We start from the raw sequence: 22994 nt of genomic DNA, 5'->3' as shown, positions 1-22994 counted from the left end.
GATAGATATTTACAATATAGGGCCTAACTTGATATTATAGGATATTGATTATATATTGGAAGACAGCACCAGGGCATCATCAAGAATTAGAGTAATACTACTATTATAAACAAAACACTATGTTGAAAAATATTCAGAACTGAAGCACTTTAGAAACAAAGTGAGTATAAAAAATTCAGCAACTAATTAAATTACAACATGCACAGAACTTGACATTAATTTCATTAGATTTGTATAACTAGCATCATCAAGAGTACACCACAAATAACTGACACAGCTGTAATGGCATGATCAGTGGTTAAATACAAGCTTCCTAAGGATGACAAAATTGTTGATTATCTTCTTTGGAGAGATGACCTTGGAATGCAGTCTATATCTTTGATTCTGCATGCAGTATTGATTTCCATGTTCTTGGTAATTTCAACTTATTATATTTATTTAGTTACTGTAATGCTTCCTTATCTCGGCAGTCTCAAGAAACAGTCTTTCAGATTGAAATTTTGCTCTATCCTAGTGCTGCTCCAGTTGAAGTGGTAATTGAATGTAAAGCAAGATCTGACTTTGTAGTTCTTTATGTAGCCTTAGTGTTCATTTGAATGGATAAATATTGTTCTTCCAGTTCCACTGATGTAGGGGTACTGCATATGCAGTTGATTCTGTATATCAAAGGAAACAAAAGAAAATGTAGTCTTTCTTCTCTCCCCTGAAGATTTTTTCTATAGATTAGAAGATAGTTCTAATATAATAATGTCTTAAAATTGTAACTAATTTTTCTTTGATGTCATAAATTTGGTCTGAGGTTCTTAAGAGATGTTTTTTGCTGAAACTATTTGTCCAAAGAGTAGTGTAATTAACTCTTGTAATGCTGCATTAGAAATAGTGATTTCTTTAACTCTGTTAGCAGGTGCCAAGGTGCCACCGTGAGACTTTTTTTTTTTTTTTTTTGAAGGACAGTAATAGGATATAATGGGATAACCTCTTGACAACTTTTATCTAGGTTCAAACCAGATAGAGGTTGTCAAGATCAGATTTTCACACTACAACAAATAGTTGAGAACTCATAGGAATACAACAGGGATCTGTACTTAAGCTTAGTAGATTTGAAAAGACATACAGCAAGGTGTCCAGAGAAAAGCTTTTCAAAATGCTTCAATTATATGATAAATGGAGCATTGGACAGAGTGATATGTAGACTATATATTAAAATGTAAGTGAGCAGTTAGAATTGAAGAAAATTTAGGAAGATAGTTTGATGTGAAATCAGGTGCAAGACAAGGGTGCACACTATCTCTGCTCTTATTCATCATTTATATGGTTTGCATTGTAAAAGAAAATGGCATTAAACCTGATATTAGAATTGGAGATATCAAACTTAGCTCCTTGCTTTATGTAGGTGATATATTCCTAAACATGTCTAGTGCAGATCTCCAGGATTCTCTGATTAAATTGAATAACAGCTGTAACAAATTTAGTATGAAAATCAGCAATAAAAGCAAAAAAAAAATATGATGTTCATAGGCAGGAACATAGAAAACTTCAGCTGTATTCCCAATGGAGGATGTATAGAAAAAGTGAAATATTTCAGCTATTTAGGCATAGTTTTAAGTGAAGATGACAAATTAAATATGGGAATAGACAACAGAATAAACAAAGCTATAGGAAGCTAGTTGAATAAATTTATATGGAATAAGAACAAATTTAGCCAAAACATTAAATTAACAGTATGCAAAATAGTGTTCAAACCAGTTTTAACTTTTAGATCTGAGAGTTGGGTTAGAAATAAAGGACTAGATCAAAGATTTGAGACCAGAGACATGGGAGTTCTCTAGCAGTCATATTAAAAATGAAAATATTAGGAAGGAAGGAACTTGATGTTGTTAGCATTCAAGAATGTGTGGAAGAGCTAATTTAAGGTGGTATAGCCTAGAATTCTAAAATACAGGCGGTCCCTGGGTTACGGATGACCCGACTTATGGCATTCTGTACTTACGAATGGACTCCCAAGACCAGACTCCCCCCATAAGGATAAATAATAATTAAATAATTAAATTAATAATTCGGGAACTAGTTTCTTTCGCGTGTGTAAATAAACCTGCACTTCATGGCATTATTAAATCAGCTCTTCCTGTTATTTGGAAGTCAAATTTAAGGGCCTGGGTCACAGTTGCCATGCTTGAAGATTGGTTCTTGAACTGTTTTATTCCTGCTGTGGAACATTATTGTTCATAAAAAAAAAATTCCCTTTAAAATTCTGCTTGTGCTGGACAATGCTCCTGGACAACCAACATCTTTAGATGACCTTCACCCTAATGTAAAGGTCGTATTTTTACCACCCAACACTATATCGTTACTACAGCCAATGAACCAGGGAGGTATTTCTGCATTTAAGGCTTATTACTTATGATGTACCTTTCCGCAAGCAGTCAGGGCTACGGAAGATGATGTGATGACCTTGAGAGAGTTCTGAAAGAATTGTAACATCCATGATGCTATCAAAAACATTGCTGATTCTTGGGAGGATGTGAAGCAATCAACGATTAAATGGTATGTGGAACAAACTCTTTGTGGCTTCACAGAAGACATCGCCAAAGCCAGAAAAACTGTGGTGGGTAGTGACAATACACTGCAATTGGATATCAATGAAAACGATGTCATTGACTGACTAGAATCCCATTCACAAGAATTAACCAATGAAGACCATATGGAGATAGAGACACATCATAGAAACACAAGAACATTAAGAATCAGAAGATCCAGAGCCAAGAAAGTTTATGATAAAGGAGGTGATCGAACTCAAGCATCCAACTATAGGCCTATCTGTGTGTCAGGTGTTGTGGTTAAGTTGTTGGAGAAGTTTGTGAGAACTGGGATCCAGAGTTGGGTTGACAACAATGGTATTATCTTTGATAGACAGCATGGATTTGCTAAAGGGAGGTCGTGTTTTAGTAATCTACTTATTTATTACAATAAAGTGACTGCTTCCTTGGACAGAGGAGAAGGATACACAGTAATATACTTAGATTTCACAAAGGCTTTTGATAGAGTACCTCATGATAAATTGATAGTCAAACTTGAGCAGATGGGGTTGGATATTAGATTAGTGCATTGCATTGAAGACTGGCTATCTGTTAGGTATCAAGTTGTGTATTGGGGGGGGGGGGGGAGCGATATCCAGGGAAAGTCACTAGTGGAGTGCCTCAGGGGTCTGTTTTGGGGCCATTACTGTTTAACTTGTATATTAACGATATAGGCTAAGATTTGGAGATATTCAGTTGTTTGCAGATGATGCAAAGTTGGGACGAACCATGAAGAGTAGTGAAGATGTTGTGGTCTTACAAGAAGACTTGAATAAATTGAGCGATTGGGCACGGAAATGGGGATGTGAGTTCAATGTTGCAAAATGTAAGGTTTTAAAATTTGGAAAACAAAGATGGGTTGAATTTATGCTTGGTGAGGATATATTGTTGGAGGTGGAAGAAATAAGAGATCTGGGGGTGATAGTGGATAAGGATCTGAAATTTAGGGGACACAGCCAAAATTGCGAAGATAACACAAAGGCTTCTGGGAATGATGCAGAGGACACTAACGTGTAGAAGTAGGGAAATTCTTGTTCCGTTGTATAAAGCTTTGATTAGGCCACACATGGACTATTGTGCCCATATTTTGGCCACCTGGTTTTCAGATGGATAAAGAGATCTTGGAAAGGGTCCGACGCCGATTGACTAAGGTAGTTTCTGACCTCTGGAATGTCGAGTATCAGAGAAGATTGAGAAGATGTAATTTGCAGAGTCTGGTGGATAGGAGGAAGAGGGGAGATATGATAGAGACCTACAAGTTGGTAACGGGTTGTTATAGGATCAATGCTGGAGAAGTTCTACAGAAAATGGTGGGAGATCAGGGGAGAACCATAAGTCATCTCTGGAAACTGTTTAAAGAGGATGTGAGTAGGGGAGTGAGAGGCACGTTTTTTTCATGCAGAGTTGTAGATGATTGGAATGCCTTGCCTGAGAGTGTGGTGTCTGCAAGGAGTTTGAATGTGTTCGAGGCACAGTATGATGAGCTGTGTGTGTGATAAAAGAACCTCCCAGATGAGCTTTGACTCCATGAGGTCTTGGGGTGGTAATAATAAAAGAATTAGCTGAAGCCTTTCGTCTCATTGAAGCAGGATTTCTAAGCTTGAAGAGCAAAATCCTAACATTCAGCGGTTTACAAAAGTTTACCATGCAGTTAGCAAGAACAGCTGCTACAAGGCCATTTATGATGAAAAAAAAAAAAAGAAAAAGAAAAAGGCTGTGCAAACAACCCTAGATACCTTTTTCAAGAAACCAATTTCAATGGTAAGCAGCCCTCCTCCAGAAACATAATCAAATCCTGATTCTTCAGTACCATCTCCATCATCATCTTCCGATTAATGTTAGCCTACCTTTTTGCCTCATAAATGCCCCTTCCAGTAAGCAAGACATTGATGCAACCTTTAATATTCTTTTTTGAAAATTCTCCTATCTAAACTTTTTGTAGGAGTTTATTTTTATGTTCTGTTTGTTTGAATTAAAAGAAAGAGCACAATAGTTTCTGACTTATTATTACAGTATTACACTGTATTATTATTGCCACATATGAGCCATTATAGTATTGTTATTATTATTATTTTACTGCATATGTGCTGTTCATCAGGGATCCAAGTTGCATACAAATCCGACTTACGGACATTCTCAGAAATGCATTTCGTTCGTAACCTGGGGACTTCCTATATTAGATGTGACAATGTCTTAATGCTGGTGATTTCATGGAAGATGTTTCGAAATAATCTCCTATTGTTGATTAGGAGATTAGAAATAATATAAACTTAATCTTGTAGTATTGCCATGTATCTTGTACACCCCCTTGTGGGTACATATCAGGAAATTGGTAGTATGAAGATATTGCTGATGTGTCTTTCTGTAAGCTGTGTATTATATGAGACAGTTATTTTTGTTATTAGACTTCCAGGGAGTCAAGGACTCATTAAGAGAGGCCATACATCACCTGGCTAACCATTCCAATCAATCATGGCTATATGAAAGAAAATTCTAGCTCTTACTCCTTAACTGCACACAAACTTAGCTTTCATTGATGCGTCCTTGACCTGTACCCACCTTTTATATAATGAAAAATTTTATCAACCAATATCCTATGACACCCTCTCAAAAGTTTATAGACCTCTGTTATATTTCCTCTTTTTCTTCTGTCTACCAGTGTTGGCAGTCCACATGTTCTACATTCCATAATCCTGATACCATCTTTGTAATTCTTCTTTTCAGCCTTTCCAAAGTTTCTTTATCCCTTTAGGACCCAGGAGATCAAAATCTGTGCACAGTAGTCCAGGTTTAGTCATGATTCTGAGGTTATGTTTTTGTAACCAAGATTTTTTTTTTTTTTTTTTTAATGTGAATCCTACCCACAAAAGTTGCAAACCTATATCACACCCATGTCATGTGTGGATAAAATATTAAGGGGAAAGAAGGAATCTGGTGTGTTTTTTGAATGACTGTAAATGGATGTGAACAGTAACTTCCCTTGTTCTTAGAGTTTGAAAGAAAACAGAAGAGCAATAGTGGCCAGTTCAGCAGGACATTGTCCATGAAAATACCCATGAAGAGACATAAGGCAGGCGAGGTGGGTTATCAGCTAATGAAATTTTCCTCTTCTGGATAGCATTAATAGGTATGCTCTTCCAGCCTAATGGTATGATAATCAAGGTTGGGTGGATTTGGAATTTATATAGTGTCAGCAGTTGTAGTAAGAAGTAGTATCTTTATAGCAGGAAAAGTACACCTTATATTTTTGGAGGCTGAAAAGTCTTTTACCGAGATGCTATGAATGAAAGGCTAGAAATCATCCCAGGAAGAGAAATCTTACTGTTTGCAGATTTGGATGTTATCAAAAGTAACAGGGAAGTGAACTGAGATCTATCTTGCAAGAAATAAGACAGGACTGCATTTGGAAAGCATTGAGGTTCACAAGATTATCCCTATCCCACTAAAAATAAGAAGATTCCAGTTTTAAAACTTTGAATGATTATACTCTACGAGTATTGCAAAATGAAGAAGAATAGAATTTATTCTAATCAGCAAAGCTGTTAATAGGATTTCAGCTTTTTGCCAAATTCAGTCAGATGTTGTAGAAATGTTTAGAGAGAGACTACATGAATTTCTTCAAACCTCTCCATGACTTGTGTCCAAAGGGTTGTGTGAAGGCTTGGAGATTGGCTGTAGATTGAGAATGTTGAAATCTGTATTGCTGGTCACTGATTAGCTGGTAGACCTGTCTGTACTGGCTAATCGATTAATTTTTAAGAGAACTGAAATAAGAATTGGATTATTGCTGGATTTTTTATTTTTTATTTTCTTGGAATGAGCTGAAGGCTCTTTTCCATGTTATAGGATAAGTGCTAGCCAAGCGAAAAGATGATATAGAATAGAAGTTAATTCTGAAGTACAAGTTTTTAGCGCAGAACTCTCAAACATTCGTGTCCACATGGGTTTGAACCCATAACTTATTGGTTGGAAAGCAGAAGTACTGTTGTCTTATCCAACCAGACCAGCATAAAAAGGAAAAGGTAGGGCATTGTACTTGTTTTCTAACTCGAGGAGGATTTAATATGGCAGTGGAAACAGCAATGAAAGTGTCAAACTCAGCAAATGTATCATGAACATATCTGAGCCATAGTAGGTTTTAATGAGGTTTTGCCTTGCTACAGCTTCAGTTTTTTGTTGTTGGATCTGTTTATTCAATGAAAAAGTGAGGTAAAATGTCAAAATAAGACAAAGATATCAGATGGAAGTAAATTATGGTTAAAGTGTCTGAAAAACAGGAATACTAATAAATTAAAAAAAAAAAAGTCAACTCAGATGTCTGTTTGTTCAAGTTTTGATTTTTGAATAGCATTTTTAAAATGGTCTTTTTTATGTAAGTAGGTATGGTATATTTCCAATATGGTTTTAAGAGCCTTGCCAATTTATAAGTGGGACAATTAATTTTATCAGCCATTAATCTTGAGGGAAAATATTTGATTTGTATTTACTGTGCATGATATTTAGTTTTCTGATGATTTTGCTAAATGAGTGTGGTTTTACAAAAAAAAAAAAAAATCGTTTGCAAATAGTTTGTAGGATTTCTTTTTATTTTATTTAATTTTTTTAAAGTGGTGTACTGCCTTGTAACTCAGTTATTTTAAAATTATTGTATGTGTGTGTGTGATAATTGCATTTTATTTTTAGTATGGTTATATTCTCATTATTATTTAGTTTATGCGGAGCGTTCTTTTATAGAGAACTACTTTTTCGAACCTGTTGATATCATCTGTGGCTATGATTAATTTTCTGACTGCTCTTTCTATGTTAGCTATTATTTGTATTTTTGTTAGTTTTAGGAGCTGCAGCAAAATTAAAAGCCATTTTGAAAGTGTAACAATGGCTTCCCTATTGCCAACCTGTATATGGAAACATTTTGAGACAAATGTCTTCAGCAAAGTCTCATTTGAAATTGAAAATGGGGCTTAAAATATGTCGAAAATTTCCATTTGGTCACATTATTCTGACACTTTCAGGTACCTTCTTGTTCAAAATTGTTTCCATCCTCATATTTCATAGCTTCCGCAGTTCATTTGGTGTTAATAACAACAGTCCTTTTGATCGTGATCCCATCTAGGATGTGAATAATTTTCAAACAGTATGTCAAAGTGACATTGATATGTCACTTTGACATACTGTTTGAAATGTAATATAGCTTGCCTTTGTGTGCCAGATGATAACCTTAATATGAAGGTCGAAATGTTGGGAAATTAAAGTAATTTACCTAACATGGTCGTAGCCTCCATAATTTACCAAAATGTATACATGTTATGGTTTCTGTATAAAAGTTAACTATTCTCCTCATTTCCTTTTGTTTGTTGGATTCATCATTGACAGTCCGAGAAGGAGCGTCTTCCAAATATTTGGTACCCTATCACAACCATATTGTTTTGGGTTAGTTATTTGTCAGTGTTATGGCTGATTCACTGTGTAATAATTTTATCTGGTTTTTGTGGTAAGATGTACTATGTTACTTGGTGTGCAGGGTTCCAGGACATGGTCCATGAAAACCGATGTGTCAGTATCTATTAAAATAAATAAATTGTCTCTTTTGATGTTTCAATTGCATGGTATTGTGTAGATTTTAGAACACTCATATCCCTTCTCCTCTTTTCCCTCTGGGAAAAGAGGAGAAGGGATATGAGTGTTCTAAAAATCCAGCTTTTGAACAATTCTCATTAATAGTATTATTAATATTATCATCGTCATCATCATTTTCCTGACCTTCATGGAGTCGCAATTCATCATAAGAGTTAACACAGTCTGTCATATGACTCCTTAAACTCATCCACAGTCTGCATGTTCCCCACCCTCACAGGCAATGCATTCCATGCTCCTACCACTTTCCATGCAAAAAAACTTACTTCTTACCTTTTGCTCACCACCTTCTTTTGCAACTTCCAGGAATGGCCCCTTGTCCTTGTTCCTTTTCCTCATTTTACCATGTGAAAAATCTCTTCAGTGTTAATATGTTAATAACCCTTCAACAGCTTAAATGTCTCAATCATATCACCTCCGCCCTTTGCCTTCTATCCACCAAACTCTTCAGTCTGCATGCCATCAGTCTATTCTCATAATCAGTGTTGCACAGTTCTGATATTTTTATTATCCATCTCTGCACCCTCTCAAAGGTTACTTCAAACCCTAGTGACCAGATCTGAGCACATAAATCCAGATGTTGTCTGATCAAAGCTTTTTACAAATGAGACCAGCACACTTATCTCTTGTAGTCAATGTTCTCCTCAACATTGCTGCTATTCTCTGAGACACCTTCACAACATTTGCAATATGTCCTCCAAACTTCAAATCTCTATCCACAATCACATGGATATTTGGTAGTGCAACTTACCAAATGCCTCCAAATACACATAGAATAAGCCCTCACAAATGCATGCTTTTGTTGAGGGCTTATTCTATATATAGACTTTCTAAGCATAACTGAATACTTTAGCTGAGTTGGCTGACTTTTGCTGAATGTTGCAGAGATTCTGAAACCATATTAATATGCATCAAATTAAAACCAAAATTTCATTTAGCTGAGGTAAACTAGATTTATGGGAAAGCAAGCCTAGCACTGTTAAATGAATAGATTGGAACTCAGGAACTAGAATTGTAGTTTATACTTAAAATCAAATCTCTGTAATTGTTAGTAACAGTGATGCTCTTTGGTGAAAATACCTAGATTCAAATCCTGTCTAGAATGTGAAACGTTTTATGAGGGCTTTTTGGAAGTGTCATTTAGCTAGTCTCATTTGGAGTTGAAGTGTTTTCCTCTCCTGGAGGGTTTCACGAAATAGACACAAATGATCTCTGGTCAGTTTGCCTGATTTGTGTGTTGAGAGGGGGGAGAAGGAAACAAGTTTGGAGGAGCTGGCCAGAACTTATACAATTAACAGACATGACACACTGGTCTCAGAGCCTTGTTTCAGCTGTAATTCCAAGCAACCTAATTTAATAAAAGCATCTCAAACATTTCAGCCAAGAAGCAAAATCAGACAATTGAAAAAAATCTCAAGATTTCTATAACAAATAAAAGGAAAAGGCCTCCATAGGGAGAAATTGGGTTGGAGGGGGGTGGGAGAGGAATCATGTTGCTTGTAGTGTCATTCTTTATATACTTATTTAAATTTGTGTTGTTTATACCTGCTAATAAAGATATTTAATATAGAAGCAAAAATTGAATATTTTATTCCAGTAGTATGTTGCCTTACAGTTACCGAACTATTCCCAAGAATAAAAATAACAAGGAAAGCAAAGTAATTTGAATAACAACATAGAATATGAAGCATTCAAATATTTCGACTGTGCCTTCCATGCAGTTTCCCTTATTATCTACAGTCTACTAAACCTGCAGCGAAAAGACAGAATAACACCAGAATTACTTAGTTGTGATCCAATATGGACAAATTAAAATAGCAGACCTTGTGCTTGATTGACACCCTATATGAATTTACTTAGAGAAAAACTTTTACTCTAAAAAGACTATGCTTCAAGAGTGGTAGATTATTTTATCTATGCTTCAAACAGTTACCTTTATCTTTGAAATGCTTCAGTTACTCTTAGGCAAAATATTGGAATAAAATATTTAATTTTTTACGATTGTGTTGTTAATGAGCCACTAAAGACATCAACACCACAGAAACTCTCCTTTTAGTCGTGTTACTTAATTGAGGTATTGGACCAACCATACTGCTAATGCACTGTAGAGTTACAACCTTTTGTTGGTGGAAATCATATCAAATTAGTATTATTCCAGGTCTCCATGGAGTCACAAGGCTCATTGTGGGAGATCCAACTATGAGAACGGCATTACATATATCTTGCCTTGAATACATTCAACATTGATGTACTCACCTACCCATTCCAATAATACATTACACAACCTCCAAGGATGGTTTCTTGTTCTTCTCTATTATCCAGTGCAGTATTTATTTACACTATATCTATCTGATTGGCTTCTTTTACCAGTTATGTCTCAATCATATCACCCTTTTCCTCTTGTCTGGCATGCTCTGCAGAGCACATTAGTATGTCCTTGTACTCAGCATTCTGCAGTCCAAAAGATGGCATTCACTTGTTTTGGACTCTCTTCATTATTACCTCATCACCCAGATATCCATGTAACTAGTCATATAACATACACAGAAATTCAAATATAGCCTAATCAGTACCTTACACAGTAACATAACCTACTTATCTGTTGTCATCCTTTGTACAGTAGCATCAGTTGTTCTAGTATCTTTGTCAGGTACTTTAAATTTTAACATTTATTGTCCACCAAAGTCCAAATACCTACAGCTTGGAGCAAAGATCCATCAGTACATCTTGTTCCATCTCCTCTGGCCAAAGTGCATGACTTCATGCTTGGCAGTATTTATCTAACATCCGATTCATTTGTTTCCAAAGCAGTAGATGAATGGGAATATCAGATTAATATTGCTTCAAATCTCGTAGCAACATTACATCAGAACTTTCTACTGTTACCCTCCCTCTCGTTTAGCATAATGCAAAGAACACAATGTAGAAAATCTCCTTTCAAATTGAAGTAAATCATCATTATATGTATATAAAACATTACAACTACCCCTTGCTATAACTGCCTGCTCATCTCCCATCAGTATCAATAATAGTTTGTCATGTGATATTCTATTAAACATCTTTGCAGAAATCTACAAAAAAAAAAAAAAAAATATCACTATATAAGCATCTTTATCTAATACATTTTGTCACTGTACTGCAGAAGATAACTGGGGTTATTGAAAAGATGCTATCCTCTAGATTGACTATCATTAATCCAGTGTTATGTTCTATCTGTAATGAGCCTCTCAGGTAACTACTACCATTCTGGGGATACAGAAACTGGTCTAGTTTGCAACCAATAACTTTGATACTTCCTTATGCATGGCACAGTTTTTAATTCTTTCCATATTATTCAGAAACTGTTCCTCTTGCCAGACTCTTGTTGAACAACCAAGTACAGGCACCGTTAGTTCCTTACTATACATGGTAATATCTTGTTCGGATCCATTATTTTATTAACATCAAGCTGACGGAAAATATCTTGACTTGTGTGAGCTACAACTCTTTTCTCTTCCTTCCTCTCCCAAAATGAAATATATGTACAGACATTTCTGTTATATCTATAGAATTTTGCTTTGCTGTCTCAGCAAATTTCCTTTTCTGTTCTAATTTCTCTTTCTTCATTATACTTGTCACCTTCCTGGCTTGTACCCTATGCTTTTCATTCAGTTGCTGAGTATTCCCTCTTTATATCTTCTTCATAACATCTCTACAGCCCCTGTATAATTTCAGCTGCCATTCCGGTGGTGGTTGTTGGCACAAATGACTTGCATGAACGTTAAGAGCATGTAAGAATGGATATCAGAAGATTGTTGAGGAGATTGAAAGATAACAGTGTAGTTGGAAGGGTAGTTGGTGTGTTGCCTAGATATGATAATTGTGAGTTGAGACAAAGAGCAGGGATCATGAATGATATGTTGGCAGAGGTGTGTGAGGAGAAGGGAGTGGAGTTTGTGAATGCATGGGTTGCATTTGAAAGATGAAAATATACAAAAGTGATGGGTTGCATTTAAATGGATTTGGTGTGAGTCAGTTAGAGAGACTATTGCTGCAAGGCAGAACCAGTGATGTGAGCAAGAGATCAGGAGAGTGGAACTGGTGAGACTGAAGGTATTGTAAATGAGAATAGTAGTACTGTTAGTGATAATGATTGAATGAGAATGCACAATGGACAGGAAAATGCAGGGAGTCATGCTGGACAGGCAGACACAGTATAAGGAGAGTGGATGTTGGAAGTAGTAGTGAATGTGTATGTGGTGATGGTAAGTATTGGAATGGGATGGCCTAGAATGTGCAGGATGTAGTTGAGTCTGAAGAGATAGGTTAAGTGGTGATAGTCAGTTGGGAATGGTTAGGTGTGGGGAAATCACAACCTCCATGTGGCATAGGCAGGACTTAAGTATAGACTTAAAAGTGAATTGCTTTATTTTCAAATGCCAGGAGCATCAGAAATAAGAGAGATGAAATGGTTTTGTTGATTGAGTTTACTTGCCCAAAAATTGTTGGAATAAGCAAAGCATGGTTGGATAAGGATGATATCTTGAAAGGAATAGAAATGAAAGGATATGTTTTCCATGAGAAATAGAAAGGACAAGAAGAGGGGAGGGTGCTGTTGATGATAGAAGTAGAATTATGTACACACAAAGTGGAGATGAGAGATGTAAAAACTGGCAATGATTTTGATTCAGTATCGTCGAGGTGGAGGTTGACAAGAAGAGATATTTAATTGGATGCTGATATAGGCCAGGAAATGTGGAGGGGTCATGAAGAAATGTATAAACAACTTGGGTTAGTGAAATGAAGGAAGAGTGATTATTATGGATGATTTTAATTGTGGCAGTATAGATAGGATTTTGAAGAGAACATTTCAGAATAAGGAAAATTAATTTCTTGAGTTCTTGAGAGACAACTATCTCAGGCAGTATGTGAAGGAAGATCAAGAGTTTTAAATCTGATTATTTCTTCAGAGGATGTGATTGTGAGTGGTTTCGCACTTCCCTCCAATTGGTGAGAGTGATCATGAAATGATCACCTAGGTTGCAGCTAGCCATATGAAGACTTCTAGAAGTGAAGAAAGGATATATGTGGAATTACAAGGCTGGTGATTATGAGAAGCATAGGAGAGACAGCTAGGAGCTGTAGCATGGAATGAGGTGTTAAGTGAGAGGGAGATAAATGTTTGTGTGGGAACTGACCAAAAGATATGTAACAATATCGATGTGCAAATGTATTCCAAAGTCAACAAAGACTGAATAAAATAGGTGTCAAATGGGTAAATAAAGAGATTAAGCATGAAATTTGGAAGAAGTGGATACTGTGAAGGCCACACAAGATGAATAATGGTAGCAATCGATTGCATGAGGAGTATAAAGAGCAGCCCAGGAAGGTGACTCAGTTGGTAAGAACAGCAAAACTAAAAATTACAGCATGAGCAGAAATGAGCTAATCAGACTAAGAAAACCCTAGAGAGTTTTTCAGTTATGTGTGAAGTAGAAGGAAGAATGATTATGGTAAGATGATGTTAATGAATGAAAATGGTAGAATGGTAACTGTTGCAGTAGACATTGTTGATGTATTCAATAAACAATTTATAAGGGTGTTTGCATCCTCATCAGGGTGAAATTATGAAACACAAGTGAAAAGGACATAGGAGAGGATGACTTAATTGTGAGCATGCAGGTGGTGTATGGGGAGATAACTCGATATTAGTAAGGCGATAGGATTTGATGACATATCATCACATGTCTTAAGGGAATGTTCCAGTGAATTGGCAGTAATATTGTCACAACTGCTTACGAAGAGTCTTGCATCAGGACAGGTTCCAAGAGTGGAAAGAAGGTAAAATTGTTCCACTACATAAAGGTGGTGATAAGGCTGTGGCTACAAATTATAGGCCAATCTGTACCATCTGGAGTTGTGGTTAAGGTACTGCAGAGACTGGTGAGAACTATGATACAGAAATGGATTGATAACAGCAGTATTCTCTATGGTTGTCAACATGGGTTTGTTAAAGGGAGATCATGTTTTACTAACTTATGTACTATAACAAGGCGTCTTGGACAAGGAAGATGCATATACAGTGGTATACTTAGATTTTGCAAAAGCTTATTTCTTTCAGTTAAATAAACTGAAAGAAATAGGATTGGATAACAGATGAATGAGTTGGATTGGAGACTACTGTCTGATAGGTATCAGAAAGTTGTATATGGGGAAGAAGAATCCTGAAGGAGGATGGTCACTAGTGATGTGCTGCAGGGATCTGTATTGGGGCCATTGTTGTTCAGTTTGTATATTAATGATATTGGGATGGATTTAACTAGTGATATGCAGCTGTTTGCAGATGATGCAAAATTGGGGAGGGCAATGCAGAGTCAAGTAGATGTTATGGCCTTACAGGAGGACTTGAATAGAGTGGAACTGTTAGTTTAAAGTTTTGAAATTTGTTATGCAGTGATAGGATGCAAAGTATACACTTGGTTGGGAAACTTTAAAGAAAGTAGAGGAGATCTGGGAGTGGTTAGTGACAAGGACCTTAAATTCAGGGGCCACATTGCACAAGCTGTGAAGTCATCACATCAGATAATGGCAACGATGTGGAGAACCCTTACATGCAGAAATAAAGAGGTTATGACACTGTTGTATAAGGCTTTGATCAGACTTCATATAGATTATTGTGCACAGATGTGGTCACCGGGTTTTCATGACAACAAGGATACGTTAGAAAGGGTCCAGAGAAGATTCACAAAGGTGGTCAGTGATCTTTGGAATGTGGAGTACAAGGACAGATTGTGAGAATGTAAATTGCAAGGAGGGGAGATATGATTGAGACATATAAGTTAGTCAGGGGGTTGTTATCAGGTTGATATGGAAAAGATTTTTCATAGAATGGGAGAGGAGATAGAATAGAGGCCATTCCTAGAAACTGTATGAAGAGGATGTGAGCAAAGGAGTGAGGAGAAGTTCTTTACATGGAGAGAGGTTGGTGAGTGGAATGCATTGCCTGAGTGTATTGTGAATGTAGACTCATTGAATCAGTTTAAAGCATGGCTTGATGAGCTTTGTGTGTGATAGTGTGTACCTCCCACTCTGACCTCTATGGAGTCTCTTACTCCATAGAGGTCAGATGTTAATAATTCTGTTCTGTCTTTAGAGATGGTCTGACACTGTTATCAGTAACTGATCTCAAACCAAGGAGATAGAACAGCTGTATTGCCAAGTAAATTCTAGGCAATACAGCTTTTCCTCCTCTTTAATTGATCTTGCAAAGAATGCCACTAATCTGTTTTCAGAAGATAGATTAACAACTTGCAAGAAAGTCATTAATCTGTTTTCTAAATTTGTCGAAATCTCCTTCTCTTCCCACTTCCTAGCCTTCAAAACATGTGATTACTCTTACCAACGTGACTTTTCTGCTATCAAGTATGAAATAGTAATTTATATATATAATCTGCCTGTGTAGCTCAGTGGAGGTGTCATGTGCCTTCCATGAGGCTAAATTGCCCGAAGAGAGAGTGTCATAAGTTCAATTCTAGTCACCGACTAGAGGAACTTTCTAAGTCTTTTTTTGAATTAGTTCCTGAATTAGTTGATCTTAATGTTTGTCTCCCAGAAATTCAAGGAAAAAGACCATAGAACTCTCACTATTTTCAGACAGTAAACATTGTGTTAGGATTAGAGACCATGAGATGGCGACACTTGTTAGTCGCCTATCTTCACCAATGCCATGTATAATTAATGATACTCTTGAGCCAGCTATCTCTGATTGTCATGTATACTGTGGAGATTGAAATGTTCTGTCATTCTCCAAAAGTTTCATAGGGCTAAAATGGCCTTGCCAACTCACTATATGGAGTTAGTTGAGCTGATATATAATGCATATGTATCTGTAACTGATACAATGAAAATACTTGAATTAAGATACCTGCCTTCCTCTTTCACTGAAATACCGTTATATTGAAATTGTGTTTCAGAATGCATATTATAACTGATGGAAAATATGTGAAAGTTTCAACTAGATTCAAATAAAAGTTACAAGTGATCAGTATTTTGGTATTTGAATTTTGTTCACAAATCATAAAAATGAAATGTAGCTTTCATTTTGGAATATTTGCTTATTTTGAGATAACCATTATTTGATCCATATCAGAAAATCTTTATGCCAGATGTTATACACATTCCTCTGAATGTCAGTATACTATTGAATGTTGACTCATATATATTAATTTATTTAGAATTTATTTAGAAATTTTCATTTATTTTATGTATAGTTCTATAATTATCACTGGTTCAAAGCAGAGGTCTGTGACACTCAATAATGTTGGTTTGTATAATAATTAGTTTTCCCTTCTGATATATAATGAGGACCAATTTCATTTTGAAAATTTATATTAAGTACATCAATCATAGTATGCTTAAAAAAAAAAAATACAGGTGAGCTCATTTAATATTCTCTTTTGCTCTAAAAGAACTGCAAGATTAGTTTGTTTTTGCACTGTTAAATGTATGCGATCAGTTATTTATTCTTTCCAGTGAGACTTTTTAAAAACAGTTTTTTTGTCATTTACATCTGTAAACATGCACTCAATAAGTATTTTGATAAGTTGTTAGCCATCCATACAGCTATGAATATGTATCTCTGATAATACTAAAGATAGGAATATAATCCTATTTCATTGCCAGACAGGCAGTTAAATCTGTGGAAGTATTGAAAGTGCAGATTATTTGTATTATAGCTTGTATTGTTGAGTACACATCAAGAATAATGAGAACATTTTCATATTTCATTGCTTTTCAAAGTTAGTTCAAAAATCTTAGTAGTGCTTATCTAGATAAGGTAGTTTCCAGCAGTAGTTGTGCCATTGGTTATTGTCACAATATGTCAAAAATTGGTAGGCAGGCCACTCAACTAGGACTCTTTACACCCTCCTCTCCTATTCCTATTGCTAGTTAGCTGATCTTGAGACAGAAAGAGAAAGTGGCAATGTGATGACACATCAGAATTTGATGCTTCAACATTGAGAGTAGAAAAATAGTTTCAACTTTAATGTGTACCTGAAACTTAGTTTAATCCATCATTATATTTGGGTTTCAATATTCTGATTCTCATACAATTAGTATGAGAATCAGTTTAAAAAAAAAAAAATTCTGACTTCACAAATGTGTGTGTGGAGGGGGGGGGGGGGAGTGTTACTAAAGTAGATGGTTGAAGCTAGAAAGTTGACTTTTAAACTAAGGTAGATAGACATGTGCTAGGTTTGATTTTTGTTACTCCACCCAGGAAAGGTTTTAAACCTGTAGTACCATGGGTGAGTAAAGTTTTGAATTATTTTTATCTTATTTACTTTTTAAGTGCACTTTATTTTTTACTTGATCTGAAACTTTTTTTTAGACACCGAACTTAGAACTTTTTCAAGAATCCAGTAAGCAGGAGTGGTCTTGCTTGGGCAACAAAATTCATCTCCTGCCTTCAAATGGAATTCCATGATGAGCTAGTGATCTCTTATAGAAAGTCATACATTATATAATCATCTGCCTTGCACAAATTTAGACCATGGGGTCTATTTTGATTTTATACTAGTTTGTCCTTAAACCTTTCTTTCCTTTTCATTTTGGTTGGTGTTATCTTTATCTGATCCAAACTTTAGTTTTGGGGAGGAACAATTAAGAAATGCTCTTTAGATTTTTTTTTTTTTAATATGTATTTTTATTAATGTAATTTACCTCGATTTTTCACTGATAACATTTATTTCAGAATTTTAAATTTTAATAATATGAATTTATCCAGATTCTTCTTTAAGGAAGAGATAATTATTCTGATCACTTCCAGTTTGGATCCTACCATTATTCTGTTGATTAATTCAATATATTTGTTTATTTTTGTATTTATCGATTGTTATTATTCCTGATTAGTTTACTGCTTTTGAAATTTTTTCATTTAACTTTTCTGATCTTGCATAAATCAGACTCTCACTTTCCATCTTCTAATAATATTTTAAAGATACATATATTAAATTGATAAAGATATTAAGGCTTTGAGTTACTTAACTCATTTATTTGAAGTTTTAACATTGATTATCTTTTACATTGAATTGTTGGTGACAGTTCAGGTCATCGGCTTTTATTGCAAATGCTAGAACTTATAACACTCGAATATTTTTATGGAAGCTTTTGTTATCATAAATATTGATACAGCCCAAAGTGAATGTTTCATTTGCTTCTTTTTTTTTTTTTAGCTTGCCTTGTTCCATTTGTCTGTTGATTTATTTATCTCTCAGAGAAATAGTTTATAGTTAACTACAGCATTTCTCAGACCAATGAAGGTAGATAGCACATTCTTCAGAATGCCGTACATAAATTGTATGCTCACTAAGGAATGAATCACTTTAATACCAACTGAAATGCTTGAGTTAAATATCTTAATAATAGTAAATTACTACTTTTATATTCCATCTGCATCATGTTTTCATTCAGAATATTCTACATACTTGAATGTTAAATACTGTTGATACTTATAAGGATGAATAGGACTAAAAGTCTTGGAAAAATAATAACTCTGTAATTTTTAGAACGTTAAGTTCTTATCTTTAATCTGTTACTTATAGGATATCAAAAGATGTATGTGAATATAGTAAGCTTCCAAGTTGTGGTTGGGGGGGGGGGGGAGAATATGGGAAATCACTAAATACTGCTAAGTCCATTGACTTTTAATATGTGCTGTGTATGCATATAGTATTGTTATTTATTTATTTATTTATTTATTTATTTATTTATTTTTTTATGTTTTTATTATTTTTTATTTTTTTAAAGATGTTAAAAGTAAACAAGCTTACTTGTCCAAGATAATTTACCCACAAAGAATTGAATAATCAGTTTACTGGATAGGATAACTAAGTGATTATGCTTCTTCATTAACTTAGCAGAAAAGCTATTCACCCTATGCCATTCATACGTTTTATGCCGGAAAATACTGAATTTGGGTGTTCACCAACAAATAGCCATGTTGTAACTGTTAATGCAACTTGAATAATAAGTACTTCATTATATTTAACCCTTATTGGTACCAGACCAGTGTGGAATAAGAAGACTCATTGCAGGAGTCCCCTAAATGTTCTCTGTGTGCTATTAAAATGTACTTTATGTGCATATTTCTAAACTTCAATATATCTTAACATTGCAGATAGCTAGGATTCAAGATAAAGAACTAAACATGTGTATTACATACTTAATATAATTTATGTATAATTCAATACTTTGCACACATAATCTAGTTATTTATAGCTTTATAACATGTAATGTATAATTCAATATTCTTGAGTGTCATGACTTTTTTTGCTTTGTGCCATCATTAGCCGTGAACAGTGATATACATATTCCACGTAAAGTTGTAGTAGTGTATACATTAAGTGGTGCAGAAATTGTAAATAATAATAGTGTTAAACTGAGATTAAGCTGTTTTTCAGAATGTGTAGGGGAAACATTAGTGCATGATATAATTGGCTCCTATGTCTGAAATGGTTATAGTCAGTCGTCACTTTATAAATATCGGAAATCCATAATTGTATAACGGAATTTTCATTATCATTTAATTTTTAGAATAATTAGACCATTTTGGTCTAATTATTCTAAAAATTTATTTTGCAAATGCATATGGGCACCTATTATTTGCTTTGTCTGTCCATATGTTCTTTGAATCCATAGATTTCATTGAAATTTGGAACTCTTGCAGAAATTTCTTAAGATGTTTTTAATCCAATCATTTGTAGAGGCAAATTTTGGTTTCAGATTTTGCCCCTGCAAATAGTTTCAAAATTACATAAATATCATTAACTCTTCTCTGGCTGAATGGTCAATGTAATTTGTTATTCAGAATGCCAATCAATTCAGATTTGGTTTCAGCTGGATAATTTTTGTCACAATGATTCATATTATAGCTGAATGGAATGAAATCTGATATATAGAATCCAAATAAAATTTATCCAGTCATCTCTATTTTAGTACATAAAACAAAGTAGAGTTTTTGTTCTAATAATTAATGATACTGCTATAAAAGAAATACTATTATTACCTTTTTATGACTGTTTCCAATTGATTTCTTACTTGTTGTGGTATTCATTCACCTCAATCTTTTCTACCTACTATACTATGGCATTCTCAGATTAGGAGCCAATTGATGATAATAATAATTTTTCTATATATATTTCTAAATATATAACATTTTTCCATATCATTGCTGAAAACTGAAGAAATTGATGAATGTAGTGTGCTAAGTTTGTGCACTGTTGTATAATATAAAATAGAAATTCATTTTATTGATTTAACTGTTTTCATTTCTCTTGCACTCATTCTTAATGTTACAGGTGACCAGTTTGAATTTCATTAAGAATATTTCTGTGGAGTTATGAAAGAGGGGATTTGTTAAATCTTTTCTCAGACAAACAAATAAGCTTTATTTATGTAAGCCCAATTAATTCATTATATCACTAAAGTACTTTTTTCTTTATTTAATATACCATTAACTTGAGAACTGTATACACTTAGTCCCTGTTGACATTTTTGACTTAATCCTTTTCTCCTTAACACCACAGATTTGAAAGAAGTAAAATAGATATGAATCAATTTAAAAAAAAAAATTAAAAAATTTTATGAGATCATATATATAATCTTTATTGTTTAATATTATTATAAACAATGAAGGTAATATATGTGTATATATGTATATATATATATATGTATATGTATATATATATATGTATGTGATCCCCATGCCGTGGGAGAAATGTTAGATGATTTTTCTCTTTTCTCTTTTTTTTTTTTTAAATCTTTTATATTGTTTCTTATAGAGTACAGCATGAAAAATGAAAACAGTCTTGTTTATTATATCTAATATGCAGAATTTATCCATTGATTTCAATCATGCATTATCAATACATTCTAAAATTCCGCTATATTTATATAATGGATCATTGTGTTAATGTCATTATGTTAACAGTTTGTTACTTATAGTATTTATATATAAGAGGTAAAAAAAATAAATTCATGATTTCACCATCAAAAACCAGTGCTTTACTGAATACATAATGAGCTGCAGGCTGCTTTGGTCTTATTTGAAGGTATCAAGCATTCTAAAAACAAATGATTGATTTCAATAATATTTAAGGGAATGTGTGTATGTGTTTATATATATATAACTACATATTAATTTTAAAAAAAAAATGTGTAAGGAAAGCAAATATCAAATAATGAGGGAATGAGTGTGGTGAGAGAGGAAATTGGTAGCGTTGGTCCTCTAATCCTTTCCATTTGCAGTGGAAGCATCGCAGTGGTGTACAGGAGGAGGAGGCAATGACCATTGGAAGAGAAGCACGTCCTCCTTTCTCCAGATGTTCGTTGTTTCTTTCCTGCTTGGAACTTCAGCTGGCTTCAGCCCCCAGCGTGCTGAAGCTGGCAAACTGTGTATGAAGGTTTGTCTCTGACTAGGCGGGGAACAAACCTGGGCATTCTCAGTCTTGCAGAGTATGTTGGGTGGGCACTAAAATTGTTCTGTCTACACTTCACACTTTTATTTTTTCATTACCTGATGTAAATTAACTTGATATAATTGTAATGTGATAATAGTTACTGTGAAATACTTGATTAATATAATATGCATTTTTTTTTTAAATTTGAGCCATTTTCAGTAAACTCTATTTTCTAATAATCAAGTTTGTATTATAAACTGAATTTCTTGGGGGGGAAAATAGAAGTAAATTTTCTATTTTTATTTTTTGCATATTGAAAATACCATAAACTGCAATGTTTTCACTGTCTTGAAATATGATATATTTATATATTTGTATTTTTATAGATTTATGGATAGCATAATGAAACTTTTATGGATATGATTTTTCTTGCTCATTCAGTTAAAATGCTGCATCTCAATTAAAAATTGCCCTTTAAATTAAATATTTCACTTATGTGAAATGACCTTATCATTTAGTGGTAGGTTCATTAACAATTTCATATATTGGAATATAAATAGTATTTGAAAATTAATATATTTTTCTGTTAATTTTTAATTGTAATGGTATTAGATTATTAAACTAGCAGCGTGAGCATGTCTGTGTACACACACATAGTCTAAAACAGGAATAATTATCATTCATTTATAGAAAAATTAAGTAACAATAATATTGCATGATCATGTATTATTAATGTTGTGAAAGTATTAAGTGTTGAGTAGTTTTTATTCTTATTTTGTGTAGAGAACAAAAACTTTCCACATCTCTGCAGGCAGGGCTGAACTTACACCTTTCCTAAGGAAGGCAGAGCCTTCCTTAGGAAAAGTGATAGAGTGCTCTGGGGATCCCCATTCATTGTTTATGGCCCTTATTTGCCCCTAATTTTGTCCCCTCCCCAGCTGGAGCCTCGTGTGCCTGTGCATAAGTATGGTCCTGTTTGCAGCTTTATGTATATATTTACAAGATATGAAAGTTTTTGTCTTTACAGAAAATAGAAATTTTCTCTTGAATGAAGTAAATACTGCCATAAACTATAGTTACCTAGTTTTCATTGTGATATGGATACATTAGAGAGTATCTGGAGACAAATGACCAAAGTGAAAACAAGATTCTGAAATGTTGGTTGTGTGGAGCAGTTGAGGGAATGTAAAGTGCAGAATTTGGTGGATATGGGAAAAGGGATGATATGATCTTCAAGTTAGTGTAGGGATTTTACCAGATTAATACAGAAGGAATTATAATAATGAGAGACCGTCCCTGAAGGGTTTGTAAAGATGTGATGAAAGGATGCGATGAAAAGTAGATT

The 22994-nt window shown here is 34.3% G+C and overlaps 1 protein-coding gene across 5 annotated transcripts in view; it reads left to right on the top strand.

Annotated features, from left to right (window-relative positions):
- Positions 1–22994, top strand: part of LOC150102005 (WD repeat and SOCS box-containing protein 1-like) — a 269640-nt gene that overhangs the window by 193581 nt on the left and 53065 nt on the right. The window contains exon 10 of one of the 5 annotated variants that reach the window (XR_016549016.1): positions 21498–21704. The exons of 3 other annotated variants lie outside the window; for them this stretch is intronic. The gene's annotated coding sequence lies outside the window, so the exon portion shown is untranslated. Of the gene's footprint in view, positions 1–21497; positions 21714–22994 lie in introns of all 5 variants that reach the window. One more of the 5 variants, XR_016549015.1, reaches the window with a different exon arrangement.

This window comes from Typopeltis vanoorti, chromosome 11 (genome assembly GCF_054136105.1).
Source record: "Typopeltis vanoorti isolate ZY-2024b chromosome 11, IOZ_Tvanoo_1.0, whole genome shotgun sequence".
NCBI lineage: Eukaryota > Metazoa > Arthropoda > Arachnida > Uropygi > Thelyphonidae > Typopeltis > Typopeltis vanoorti.
This window is presented reverse-complemented; position numbering and strand designations above follow the sequence as displayed.